Consider the following 15,256-nt stretch of genomic DNA (forward strand, 5'->3'; position numbering starts at 1 on the left):
CAAACGTCCATCAACTGCTCCAGCTGGTCTTATACAGCCGATGCCAACTCCAATCGCACCTTTCGAACTAGTGGGGATTGACTTTCTCGGCCCCTTTTTAAAATCGGCTAAGGGCAACCGATGGATCATTGTTTGCGTTGACTACCACACACGCTACTGCGAGACGGCATCCGTCCCCTCCGTACTGCCAGTGAAGTCTCGTCGATTTTGCTACAGTACGTCATCCGCTGACACAGCCCACCTCGCCTTATTATCAGCAATCTTGGACGACAATTCACAGTGGGTGTCGTGGAGCAGCTACTTCGTTTGTGTGAATCCCGCTTGCGTCACTCTACACCATCCCACCTCCAAACTAATGGGCTGACGGAGCATACCAACCAAATCATAATCAACATGTTGTCTATGTATGTCTCATGCGACCACTAGAACTGGGATGACGTACTCTGGTTCATTACTTACGCGTTCAACACCGCGAAGCATGAGATAACAGGTTATAGCCCTTTATTTTTGCTCTATGCAGGTTTTCCCCGACACAAAATCGACAAATTCTTACATTTCTGTGATCCCGACAACGTCACTGTCTCCAAGACTCTGCCTCGCCGAAGTGGCACGTAGCGTAGCTCGATTACGCAGATTGGCATCACAAGACAAAGTGAGAGCACGCTATGACATTCACCACCGACCAGTGATATATCGTCGTCGTAATATGGTGTGGTGGTGGACTCTGATGCGCAAGTGCGGGCTATGCCGAAATTTCTTGGCCACTTACGATTGACCTCTTGCCATTGTCCACATATTTACAGAGGTCAACTATGTAATAGCTCGTCTCACGGCGAGTGGTCGTCGAGCTGCCAAAACTCAAGTGGTTCATGTTGGCCGGCTGAAGCTGTACACGCCATCACAGCTCGACCGATTCGTCCGGAGGCCTTCGTCTGCGCACAGAGGAATGTTGCGCTCATGAACGAAGACAAAAAAGCCTATATGGTGAAATCATTTGTCGCCCTAAGTGAGAAAGAAAGAAGAGGATCAGGAGGATCTTTAAGCAGTCGGCCGCTTCTGAGCTACCCCTCATGACCTGATAAACGACCCCTTTCAACCGCTATCGGTCTCTTTCCAACATAACAATATTGTGAATGCGACAAGTGAATGACTCTTTTCTTTTTAGATATAATCATCACCTGTACATCTTCCTCATCTTTAAATATCATCACCAGTGTGATTTAGCTCAAGCCTTGCTGAATAAACTAGTCACTCACAAGTGGTGGACGGTGCTTTTCGTTCCCCCAAGTCCTCTCGCCTGTTCTCGCTGGAGCTCCACTCGGGTCGTCGCATACAACTCCCTGCCATGGTGGCCCAAGGAAACTCTGGCCCATCCAACGTTGTCGTCCTACTGCAGCCACCACCACCTGCTCCGCCAAACAACATTCGCCTGCGTGATCCACCTGCGTTTTCCTGTCTCCGAGGCGATTATGTAGAAGACTGGATCAAGAACTACGACCTCGTCAGTGATTCGGAAAGGTGGGACAATTCACAGAAGTTGCGCAGCGTCCCATTCTACTTGTCCGATGTGGCCAAAACTTAGTTCTGGAACTACCACCCGCATCTTCCCAACTGGAACACTTTCAGCAAATTCGTCAAATTTTCGGTGCCCCTACAGTTCGCACTAAGGCAGCAAAGAAGAAGCTCGCTGAACGCACGCAGTCGCCGGTTGAATATTACACCTTTATATTGAAGATGTCCTTGCACTGTGCAAAAGTGTTAACACCGTGATGTCTCAGAATGACCAAATACGCCACATTATTAAAGGAATAAAACCGTCGCCTTTAACGCCCTCACCACGCAAAGTCCTACCACCACCTAGGACGTGATAACCATCTGGCAGCGACTTGATGAGCTTCAGTCTCTCCGCCTCTGCTACGATGCCACCAACATTCGTTTGCCGGCACCCCTCGACTTGCGTCCGCTTATTCGCGACATTGTTCGTGAAGAGCTTCAAAGGCGCTGGTCTTCCTGCGCTGCGGAAGGTACTCTTCCTTCTGCAAAAGATAGCTTGCGAGAACTGATTCAAAAGATCGCGTCCGACGTGTTTCACAGGTCCCTGCGTGCGCCATACGCCCGCGTACGCCGATGTGGCCACGCTCTCTGCCGCATCCACCGTTTCTGTGCCCGCACCAGCGGACCATACGCCTGTGGCTTCGTTGTCACCGCCAGTGCGTGCACCGCCTTACTACGCACCTCAGCGCCCACCTCGGTCAATCTGTTACTACTACGGATATTGAGGATATATCGCTCGGTTTTCTCGAAGGCGCCGACAAGACGCACAACGCGCTACGCTCCAGAAGAACACCGAAGCTTCCGTGCGACCATGAGCTACCTACGACCATCCTCCCGATTGTACTATTACCGTTCACCGCCTTCTACCTACCATACTGACATGCCTGGGAATTCCCGTACGCCTTGCCGCAGCTCGCCTTCATCAGGTCGCCGTTCAGTGTCACCTCTGCGGCCCGGCTCGCCTCCAATTCCACGAAGGCCCGCGCGGAAAACTCCCCAATGCAGTTTTAGGAGGGAAAACTGCATCCGCCAGACAGTTAATAATTCCTCTAAAGCGGGCATCGAGTTGTATAGTAGTGTTTGTAGAAGGTGTACGCATTGAGGCTCTCGTAGACACTGGCACTGACGTTTCGATTATTCGTGCTTATTTTTGTTTTCGCCTTCGAAACGTCACCACGCCTTATGGCGGCCTACTTCTCCGTGCAGTGACCATCGCTCTCATTCGTCCCCTTGTGCAGTGTACTGTTCGTGTCGGCATAGAGGGAATTACTCATCACATGGTTTTCGCAGTATTCCGTGAGTGCACCCATGCTTTCATTTCGGGGTGGGATTTCTGGTCTTCTGCGTCCGCTTTTATATCTTGTCGTCAGCGCCTCCTGCATTTAAATGCCACTGACTGTTCTCTGCTTGAACACGTTGAACGCATCCACTTAGTCACCACGTCAGATAAGGTGCTTCGCCCATACATCGAAGAAATTGTAAGTGTTATTTGCACCAACATTGAAGATGATGACGTACTAATTCTCCTTTATGACCATAACCTAGGGGCATTGTGATCACACAAGGGCTTTTTCGCTTCTTCGATGGGTCTACCACCTCACTGCCATAAATCAAACGCTCGAGTGTGTACTGCTTCCCATGGCTCAACAGTATCTTGTGCCGTCGAGAGTAAGACTGTTGCGATTGTAACTCTTCCGAACAACAACCACAATGATGTCCCAAAGTCACAATCACTGTCATTCAATGCCTCTTCCACACTTGTGTCAGCAACCAAGAACACTGACTTAACACCTAATCAAACTGAAGATTTGCTCGTCCTGTTAAACAGACACCGTTCTCTATCTGACGTGAACTCGCCCGCCCTCAGCATGACTACTACAGCTACTCACAGCATCCAGACTGACGGCTCTAGTGTTGTACATCGGCGTCCATATCGCGTGTTTCATTCATAACGCAAGATAATCGAGGAAGGAGGAGGAGGAGGAGGATTGAAAGAGGAAGGACAGGGAGGTTAGCCTGTTCTCAAACCGGCTGGCTACCCTGTACTGGGGAGTAGGGTAACCGGGATAAAAGACGACAGAATATAGACGTTGAAAAAAAGCGAGAAAAATGTCTCAGACATGCCACGACACATCATACATCCTTCCTCGATTCCCTGGTGATCCCCAGTTGTTCTCGTTCAAAAAAAGATGAGACAGTGCGTCTTTGCGTCGATTACCGTGCGCTAAACAAAAGAACATACAAGGACGCTTTAAGACAAAAGGGTGTTGAAAGGGTGTGTGGTTCGCCCTTTTGTGGTCTAATGGGGCTGCCACAACCAATAATCCCTTTAGGAAGTAACGAGACCAAGTCTAACAGTTAGTCCCCACAGACAAGCTCAAGGGACAAACATTTATTTCTTACATTTACACCTCAGTGAGTAACCATTATTTCCACAATCCGCCTCAAAGGACTAGCATTTAGTACTCACATTTGCACCTTAAGGAGCGAGTGTTAGTGCCCACATTTACACCTTACGGGGCAAGCGTTAGTCCTCACAGTTGCACCTTGCTGGATGAACGATTGATCCGATCAAATACTCCAATTCGATGAACTTTTTGTCCCTAGTTCAAACATCGTTTTTTGTTTATTTCCTGCCAGGCATAATATATTTTTCACCTGATTTTTGTGCAGTGAGAAAAAAATTGCGCAGAAAAAAATTGGCAGCATATCAATGGAGTGATTGATGGATAGTGGGGCGAAGCCTCTATCCGTCCATTCGTTCTTGCTTCCGTCAATCCATACGTACGTCTGTGTGGCCGCCTGTGCGTCCATCCGCCCGTCGTGCATGCGTCTGTTCGTGCGTCCACCCGTTCATCTGTGCGTCCGTTCCAGCTTTCGGCTATGCATCCGCTCCTGCGTCCGTTCTTGCGTTCATCCGTCCGTGCAGCCATCCATGCATCCATCCATGCATCTGTCTGTTTGTCCGTTCACCCACCTATTCAACACTCCAAATACCATCCTCTCGCATCTTTTCATCATATAATCCTCAAATAGAAGCACCGTCATACATCGGATATTCCAAGGATTGAACGAGAGGAGGCACATGCACACTTTCTTACGGCTTGCGTTTCGTGTCTACTTCCCACCTTTAACCACCTCGAGTTCACGGTATATACTCGTTCACTGTATTCATGGCACTGTGGCCCAAATCTCGCTAAATCTTTCTAAAGCCTAAGAGGTTACGCCCAGCGAGTGTAACGTAGCAATCTTCTCTTCTCTTCTGTGCTTTGTTAAACAATGAAAAATTCGGAGCATGCGCATTACCTAAACGCCGAATTCTCCTGTCTCTCATTCCCCCTTAGCAGCCATTGGTTGTACATTGAGCACTATCTCTTATTGTACAACAACGCACAGAAGAAATCTCTCACCGGCACCACATTGGAGGTCAAAATGTTGTACTTTTTACACACTACTACAACGGCTACGAGGGACGAACCGGTGCCACAATAAGGAACTTCGCCCCTAAACCCAACTGGAAAAGTAAATAGCCATCTATGTGTAACTTCTTTCACAGTCACGGCAACAACGAATGACAAAAGTGAGACATCGAAATCTTTTATTTTTCGACATACATATGGAGTTCCTCCATTCTTTTAAGTGAATTCATTGTGAAGTGTACAAGTCCAGTCTCGCTGTCAAATCTTGTTCACTCCTTGGGGATCTCCTCCGACGGAAGCGATAGATGACAGACATTGCAGACACCAGCGCACGCAGCCTTCTGCCTGTTGTGTTTCCACAGTTGCACGTACAATAATATAGTAAACATAGTTATACATACGTGACACAAGATGAAGATGCACTCTTATGACAAGTACGTGCACGTTAATATAAAAACAGACGTTAAATAATGACACACAAAAATAATTTTACCTTGACACGTCACACAGTCCATATGAAGCTACTCTGACGAAGGAGATGAGGGACCGGAATCGCAGACGCCCGCGCACACAGTCCTCAGCACGCTGTGTGCCCACGGCTGCACTTTAAGTATGTAAAACTGCGAGTCACACGGGACAAAGAATGAATACGAATGCATATGAGAAATACGTGCAAGGTGAAACGAAAACATACGTGATATATGACATGCTGATAAGTTCACCGTGATGTGACACATCGACAAATACTCATTTCGAACCCTGTAGCGCGACATCTTAGGAGTGGTGGCCGCTGCAACAACTCCGCGAACCACCGTGCCGCTAACAAGTCGGCGAGTCCTAAGAGAGCGACGTAATTCAGCTCGAGCAAGCGAAACCGAGACCAAACATGGTGCTGCACGCGGAGTGTCTGTCGTCAGCCAACTTCAAACAGGAGAACGAGTTTGCACTTGGCGCCCGCCACGAATAGCGCCGAGCTGGTTTGAAGCTAGCGCCGAAGAAATTGACGGCAATGCGGCCCTTTTTCACAAACTAGAGCGAGTGTAGCGCGCAAACGCGAGTCCGCCGTCGCGGCCAACGGACGGCTACGAGCTGCTTGCGACCAGCTGACGGAAAAGCCAACTGTAATGGCGACCAATTTTCAGTGAGTTCCGATGCTAGAAAGAGCGCCGCCAGCCCGTACTGGTGCACACACAGCGCGCGACATACTACAACCAAGCTCTTTACGAGAACCCACAACGTGTTTTCGTCGACTCCCAACACAGCGACGAGGTCTCAGCCCAACATCGATCGTCAGCTCGGAGCTCATTGCGGCAGCGAAGACAGGCAAGCACTCGATGAGCGAGCGTACGAGAGGCCGACGGCAATGCCGGCCAATTTCTAGGCGGTCGAAAAGCACAGGCAAACTGCAGACGCCCAAGCTGACCTTCGCGGTGTATTTCGTTCTTGCGATATACAACACGACCGAGCCCATTTCCGGCAAGCGCGATCCGTATTGCGCACGCGACAAGTAGAGTACAATAACGAATGATAACCTACTTGAAAAAGAATCCAGTGCTGATTTCTGCCCTGAGTCGGACTGAAGTATATATACGAGAGGCCTGTTGTCTTCTCGGCCGCTATATTGGCCTTCCAAACTGTTGCTGTCATGTGTTGGTCGTGACACTCTTGAAGCCAGAGATATACAGCGTGGCGTGGTGACGTGTCGAGACTGGCTCCAGACTTCATGAGTGTAGCGAAACGCAAAAGCAGCTGCCCACGCTCATCCAAGCGTACGCACAAGCGCCATGTCGTAATTCTCAGATCTTCGAATCCAGGCGGCCGTGGTCGAGCACTCCAAGCGCGACGCAACACTAACTGTCGCCTGCAAAATACGAGGAAAGACTGAGCCAGCAGTAGAGGAGAAGGGAGGAGGAGGGCTGGTCACCTTGGCAACGCTTTTCGCGCTGCCTTCAATCCGCGGGCAGTTCATATCTTTGGCGCGTGTTTGGAGACGAATAGGTTTCGCGCGGCACGCTTCGCTCTGTGGTTTCTCCTCAACGGTCTATCCGGTGATCGCGCGCCCCTTTTGGGATCCGTTGCACCTTTTTCTGGTAATTTTGCCTTAGAGTGGATGTTAATGCTCTCCCTCGGATCGACGATGCACTGGATTCAATACAGGGCACACAGTATTTTGCAAGCCTCGACCTGAAAGCAGGCTACTGGCAGATACGGATGTCGAAATATGATAAAGAGAAGACCACCTTTTCAATGACAGATGGGTTGTACGAGTTCAATGTGATGTCTTACGGACTCTGTAATGTACCCACCATCTTCGAAGGCATGATAGACGGCGTATTGCGTGGTTTCAAATGGAGAACGTGTCTGTGCTATCTCGATGACATAGTAGTGTTTTCATTCACGATCTCGCAGCATCTAAAACGTCTTGACGAAGTCCTCACATGCCTTCCAAAAGCCGGCCTACAGCTTAACACCAAGAAATGAACCTTTTGCTACCAGGACAATAAAGGTTCTCGGCCACCTCGTCAGCAAGGAAGGAATTCGGCTGGACCCCGAGAAGCTTGCCGCCGTCCTCGATTTTTCTCGTCCACAATGTCAAAAAGGCCTGCGCAGCTTTCTTGGGCTATCTTCCTACTTCTGGCTTTTCATACTTCTGGCTGTTCGCGGAACCTACATCTCCGCTCCATCCACTCCTCGCAAGGAACATACCCTTCGTTTCGTCTGAAGACTGCGATAGCGCTTTCACAGCATTGAAGCAAGCCCTCACGTCTGATCCAGTACTGTGCCACTTCAATTCAATCACACCCATCATCCTTCACACCTACGCAAGTAGTCAAAGTCTGGGAGCAGTAATCTTGCAGAGTGACAAAAACTCACGCAATCGCGTCGTTGCTTGCGCAAGTCATGTTCTTAATGCTTTAGAAATTAATACACAATCACCGAGCTGGACTACCTTGCTGTTGTTTAGGCAGTGCGAAGATTCTGACGAGGTCTTCGCGGCCGTCATTTTACTATTGTTACCGACCATAAAGATCTATGCTGGCTTTCATCGCTGAAGAACTTATCGGGTCGCCTAGGTCGCTGGGCGCTTCGCTTGCAGAAGTATGAATTCGATGTGGCCTACAGATCCAGAGAGAAGCATAAATTGCTGATGCTCGTTCGTGCTGTCCTTTGTTCAGCGGAGGCCACTCACTATCAATACTTCGAAACAGCAGCACTTCTTTAATCGCAGCGCTAAACTCATTACCTGCTAACCTATTCACCCTAATTCACAACAACGTGTCGACCCATACTGCCGCATTATTGTTGACCGCTTGACCGGCTCTACTACTCCTCCAAGCACCAGACTACGTCTATAACTTGAACAATTTATTCTTGTCGGTGGTGCTTTATACCGCTACATTTCCCACATTTATGGCAACAAGTGGGTACCCGTTATTCCACGTACTCTGCATTATGAAGTTATGGAAGCCTTTCATGATGATCCAGCGGCCGCTCATCTAGGCTATTACAAAACTTAAGACAAAATACGAAATCGTTGTTTTTGGCCTGGCCTCTCTTCAGCCGTCACTAAGTACGTTGCCTCCTGTGTCCATTGCCAACGGCGAAAACGACCAAAAACTGCTCCGGCTGGCTTATTGCAACCTCTTCCTTGTTCCACCTCGCCTTTTGAAGTCGTTGGAATCGACTTGTATGACCCTCTTCTTTTATCATCCAATAGGAATCGCTGGAGTGTCATGGCCGTCGACCACCTTACCCGCTACGCAGAAACAGCTGCTATACCATCTGGGACTGTCACTGAGGTCACCGATTTCTTTCTTCACCACATCTTTTTGCATCGAGAAACTCCACGCATTCTCCTGAGTGATCGTGGCAAAGTCTTTTTCTATTCCATTGTCGAGCGTTTTGCGTGCCTCGAACACTGTTCACAAGACCACTTCCAGCTACCACCCACAGACCAACGAATTCACTGAACGATTTCATCAGACCCTATCGGACATGATCGCCATGTAGATTAACCTCAACCACATGAACTGGAATTATTTTCCACCCTTCGTAACGTTCGCCTATAATACGGTCGCTCAACGCACTACCGGCTTTTCTCCATTTTTTCTCGTCCATGGTCACTCGCCGACTTTCGCTCTGGATGTCTTTTTTCTTTCGACCCCTTCAACCTCGATGGCTCTTTTCTCTGCAGAATTTTTATCTCGTCTCGCACACTGCCATCACCTGGCCTGCATCAACACCAGCCTCTCTCAAGACACTCAAAAATCTCGCTACGACTCGTCTCGTCATGTTGTGAGATTTTCCTCTGGTGAAGAAGTTCTTCCATGGACTCCACTGCGCGTCCCCGGCTTATGCGACGAATTCATCTGTCGCTTCATGGGGCCGTGCACGGTGGTCAAACAGACATCTCCTATCAATTACCGCGTTTCTTCTCTTAGCACTAATTCTGAGCATCGTTGCCAAGGGACAGATAGAGTGCGCGAATCCCGTTTAAAGCCTGATGCGCGACGCATTTCATAATACTGACAAGCGACCAGATGGCCGCTTTCACCGCGCGGGGGAATTAGTGTGAGCACGACAAGCGAATGACTCTTCATTCGCTTTTGATATCATCAGCCCCTGTACATCTTCATCATCTGTAAATATCATCACCAGTGTGATTTAGCTCAAGCCTCGCTGAATAAACCAGTTCCTATCAATGTATATTTATAAATGGTTGTGTTAAAGGCGACGGTGGTAATGCCTTTATTAATGTGGCGTATTTGGTCGTTCTGCAACATGCCGGTGTTAACGCGCTTGCACAGTGCAAGGACATCCTCAATATAAGAGGTGTAAGATAACCTGGCAGCTGCGTGCGTTCAGCGAGTTTCTTCTTTGCTGCCTCAGTGCGAACTGCAGGGGCACCAAATATCTGACGAATTTGCTGCTCGAAAGCTTCCCAGTCGGGAAGATCCGGGTGATGGTTTCAGAACCAAGTTTTCGCAACATCGCACAAGTAAAATGGGACGCTGCGCACCTTCTGTGGATTGTCGCACCTGTTCAAATTGCTGAAGAGGTCGTAGTTCTTGATCCAGTTTTCGACATCATCGCCTCGGAGACCAGAAAACACAGGTGGATCACGCAGGCGAGTGTTGTTGGGTGGAGCGGGTGGCGGTGGCTGCAGTAGGACGGCGACGTTGGATGGGCCAGGGTTTTCTTTGGCCACTTGGCAGGGGATTGTATGCGACGACCCGAGTGGAGCTCCAGCGAGAATGGGTGAGAGGACTTGAGGGAACAAAAAGCACAGTCCACCACTTGTGGGGATGTTTATCCCCTCACTCGGATCGACGATGCACTGTATTCATTGCAGGGCGCAGAGTATTTTTCTAGCCTCTACCTTAGGTCAGGCTACAGGCGGATACCAATGTCGGAGTCTGATAAAGAGAAGACCACCTTTTCAACGCAAGATGGGTTGTACGAGTTCAATGTGATGCCTCTCGGACTCTGTAAGGCGCCCGCTACCTTCGAACGCATGATAGACGGCGTATTGCGTGGTTTGAAGTGGAAAACATGTCTGTGCTATCTCGATGACATAGTAGTGTTTCCATCCACGTTCTCGCAGCATCTACAACGTCTTGACGAAGTCCTCACATGCCTTGCGAAAGCCGGTCTACAGCTTAACACCAAGAAATATACCTATGCTGGCAAGACAATGAAGGTTCTCGGCCACCTTGTAAGCAAAGAAGGAATTCGGCCTGACCCCGAGAAGCTTGCCGCTGTCCTCGATTTTCCTCGTCCACTACGTCAAAAGAACCTGAGCAGCTTTCTTGGGTTATCTTCTTACTTCCGGCGTTTCATACGAAGGTTTCGCGGAACTTGCGTCTCCGCTCCATCAACTCCTCGCAAAGAACGTCCTCTTCATTTGGTCCGAAGACTGCGAAAGCGCTTTCACGGCATTGAAGTAAGCCTTCACGTCGGATCCGGTACTGTGCCACTTGAATTCCACCGCACCCACCATCCTTCACACCGACGCAAGTAGTCATGTTCTTGGTGCGGTACTCTTGCAGCGTGACAAAAACTCACGCGAAAGCGTCGTTGCTTACGCAAGTCATGCACTGACCGCTCTAAAAAAGAACTACACTATCACCGAGCCGAATTGCCTTGCTGTTGTTTTGGCAGTGCAAATATTTCGACCATATTTTCACGACCATCATTTTACCGTCGTGTCGGACCATAACGCCCTATGCTGGCTTTCATCGCTGAAAAACTTATCGGGTCGCATCGGTCGCTGGGCGCTTCACTTGCAGGATTATGATTTCGATGTCGCCTACAGATCTGAGAAGAAACATCAAGATGCTGATGCTCTATCGTGGTGTCCTTTACCCAGCACCTCCACCACTTGTGAGGAACCAGTTTATTCAGCCAGGTTCAAGCTAAATCACGTGGGTGATGATATTTTTAATGAAGAAGATGTACAGGAGATGATGTTATCAAAGAGAATAAAGAGTCATTCGATTGTCGCGCTCACACTATATATTGTGAAGACCCAGAAAGACGCTGGCCCTTCGGCACACAGATAGCTAGATCAAAGACGAGGAAGACGAAGTACAGAATAAGAACAGCTGGCCCAGGATCGGGTGTTGTTTCTTTTCTCTCCGTTAATGTGGCGCAGACGACGAAGAAGAAGGCTTACGTCCCGGCTTCGTTATCCAGAACAGCTGCGATAAGCGCAGCTTGAGGAATGCATCAAGGCTTCCTTGGCAGCTGTTCACCTGCCACCACTGCCACCATCATTCGGGAGCGGCGTCAAGGCCTCCTCGGCGGCTGCAGTACCTGTTACCGGTACCATTTCACAAGGGACGCCGTGCACGCGTTCTTGGCTATGGATTCTGCCGTCAGCACAAGCCGACAAGTGAACCCTCTGCGGGAAGCCACCGGTACGTGTCTTCGTAGTTCGTCGGCAGTGCGGGCTTCTCCATCGAGGAACGCCGTTCATGCTTGTTTGGCAATGGGGTCCCACCCGCTGCTTCAGCTATCCTTCAGACCACCAGTGGACGGCATCCAGGCCTCCCCTGGCGTTGTGGGGCATGACCTTTTTGACACCCTGACACCGTTTCGCGGCAGGGATCCGCACCGGTGTCATAAAACGAGCGCTCAAAAATTGTGCGCGCCGCCAAATTCGCGCGACGAAACGCCGGAGTGACGCCGCGAGGTCAACGAACAAAAAAAAAGAACAAGCATCCAAAGACTCCCCGGGCACGCGTCTCTCTCCCCTCGGAAGCGTAGGTTCGCCGATGAAACTCCTCACCCCACATCAGCGGCCGAGCAAGGCCTCAAAATTTCTAGATGGAAAGGGGTGTGGTGATGCCGGGTTGAGTCATCCGTCGCGGACGGCCTCGTACTGTCTCGCGCTTTCCCCCAGCTTTCACTGTGCAACGCGCCGACGAAATGATGAGAATGTTCTGGAATCGCGCGCGGAAATTATTTATTCGAGCAGCGGAGATGAGAGATCAGGAGAAGACGGAAGTTAGCGCCAGAGCGCGTAGGGATTCCGCCGTGTAGTCGGCGAAGGTTTTGTCCGTAGTGACAAAGCAGGAGAAGAAGAGGATTTCCACCTGTGAGGTGAAAGCTCGAGCTACAGGCAAGAGCGTGTGTCTACCGCTATCGAGCGAAGACGCGTGGCAACCGCCGCGTGTGTGAAGCCGACGTGTTTCGGGCGAAGAAGATTGGTGCTTGGCGAGCGGCCAATTGAAGACGCGAGGTTTCCTGGAAGAGAAACTTCGGGGGCAGCGGAACGACAACAACGCTGGACTTTGAGTGAGTGATTCTCGGAAGAGTATCATCCAGTCTTTTGTTCCAAGAACTTCGGACTGAATAGGTTTTCGAACTTTTTAGTCTTTAAGTGTCTTGGTTGTTTGATGCATGCGACTGCATTGTAGTGCGTATTGTTGTCTGTGTTGGTTGTTTCGAGTGTGGCAGATTGTACTGTGTAGTACGTTGTTTGATTGGTGACATATTGTATTCAACTATTGTCGAGTGTGCATGCTTGTGTTGTGTTTTTGATCTGCCATTATTGAGAATATAATTTTGTTTGGTTTATCAACTCTCGGCTCTGACTTGTTCTTTGGGCCATAGCCGGCGTCCGCTGGCGCGCCAAAAGGGACCACTTCTAAATTGTCCACGCTTTCGTGGTGCGGTTCGGGGGGCCGATACTTCGGCCCTTGGAATTAGCCCGGCGATCGCCTCCCGAATTAACGGGACCTGTGACAATTAATCTGGTGTCCGCGACAGGACTTTTTGGTGCACAGTGTGTCCAAAGTAGTGAGAAAGAGCCTCGAGTTGTTGATAGTGCTATCGGAACGATTTTGTGTGTTGTTCAGTGTTCTCGTTAACGAGTGCAGGGGAGTGTTCTGATAGACTTATTTAGCTAGATATTTTTACACGTGGCAAGATTTTATTTTCGAGATACCATGGATCTCGAAAAGTTAGTTGCTCTTGGCGAGAAGATGTGTCTTTGCGCCGAACTACGGAAATGGGTAAGCCAGAAGGTTTTCACTTTCTGGCTTACCCGGCGGTGGAGACAGAAAGGTTGGCAGCTGAGAGGACCAAGGAAGAAAAAGCAGCTGAGTTGGAGAGAGAAAAGCTGGCTGCTGAGAGCGCGAGAGAAGAAAGAGAGGCAAAGGAGCGACAGCTGAAATAAAAAAAAGAGGAAAGGGAACGGCAGCGGCAGCACGAGATGGAACTCGAGCGGCTCCGTTTGCAACAGTGAAGTGAAGCTCGCGTCCAAGCTAGAGTTGAAAGCAGCGAACGGGAAGATCATGGTTTCCGCTTGAACCCAAGCAAGCTGCTCGTAGCGTTTGATGAAAGGAAGAACGACGTTGACGCGTACCTTCACGAGTTGAGACGATTGCAAGGAGCCAGAGTTGGCCTGAATATCAATGGGCAACTGCTTTGAGTACTTGCTTAAGTGGTGAAGCACTCAGTGTGTACGGTAGGCTGACGCTGACTGATGCAGCAAACTATGCAAAGGTGAAAGCTGCTTCGCTAAAGCGATTTAGATATACTGTGGAAGGATTCCGGGGCAGATTTCGGACAGGAAAGCCAGCTGATGGTGAGACGGCTACGCAGTACGCCGCCCGACTTAGCCATTATTTCGACAGATGGAAGGAACTTTCAGGGACAGCGCAGGAGTACGATGAGCTTAGAGAGCTCCTAATTAGAGAACAATTTCTTACTAGTTGCCACCCAAGACTGTCGCTGTACTTGAAAGAGAGGAAGGCTGAGTCACTTGAAGGAACGCTTGAATTGGCTGATCAATTCTTGGAAGCGCAAGGTGGCACAAATTTGGCAAGAGTCAAGAAGGAGTGTCCCGAAGATTCGAAGAAATCGGCACCCGAACAAAAGAAGCGTGCACCGGAGAGTGTTCCGCGATGTTTTTTGTGTAACTGAGTCGGTGATCGCGCGAACAACTGTCGTCGTACTAACTTTACGAGCCCTACGGTAGTAAAATGTTTCATGTGTGGTCAGACTGGGCACAAAGTAGGTGCTTGTTGTAGCGGAGTGAGTCAAACTCACCAGGTATCCTGTGTGCTAGCAGCACCTAAATCTAATGATAATGCCGTCACCGACAGATTGGTAGAGGTGAAGATTGGGGAGAAACTTCCTATTGTGGGTGCTGTAATGACAAAACAGCCGACCGGTGTTACGAAGAGAATGCCAACGCTGCCTGGAAAGGTTGCGGGCAAGAAGGTTATGGTGTTAAGAGACACCAGTACCTCCACTGTTATCGTGCGGAGAAATTTGGTACGGTAAAGTGAGTTGACTGGCAGAACGAAACCGGTTTGCCTAATTGACAGTATGGTTCGGATTCTTCCCGAAGCAGAGATTGAGGTTGAAACCCTGTACTTCAGCGGGAAGTTTACTGCTCTATGCATGACGACCCCCCTGTACGACGTCGTCATCGGAAACATCGACGGGACGTGAAGGCCGATAATCCGGAACGATTGGGAGAAGACCCTAAAATAGAGCCCTCGCCAACCCAGCAACCACGAGAGAGAGTGGAGGAGCATCTCGTGACGGATCTCACTCGAGCTCAAGGTGAAGCCGCGGTGCAACAGACAGTGAATGAGAAGATGATCGTGTTGAATGAGTTTACGTGCTGGGCAGCTGGACTTAAGTCGACACAACCTCAACAGACCAACAACGTAAAGGGGACGGAGTCGGCCAGCCGGGCCCAATGTCGTGACATGAACAAGCGGGTGACCGGGTCGGTTGAACATTATGACCCGTTAACGGTGTCG

The sequence above is a fragment of the Rhipicephalus microplus genome, chromosome 7 (assembly GCF_043290135.1).
Source record: "Rhipicephalus microplus isolate Deutch F79 chromosome 7, USDA_Rmic, whole genome shotgun sequence".
Lineage (NCBI taxonomy): Eukaryota > Metazoa > Arthropoda > Arachnida > Ixodida > Ixodidae > Rhipicephalus > Rhipicephalus microplus.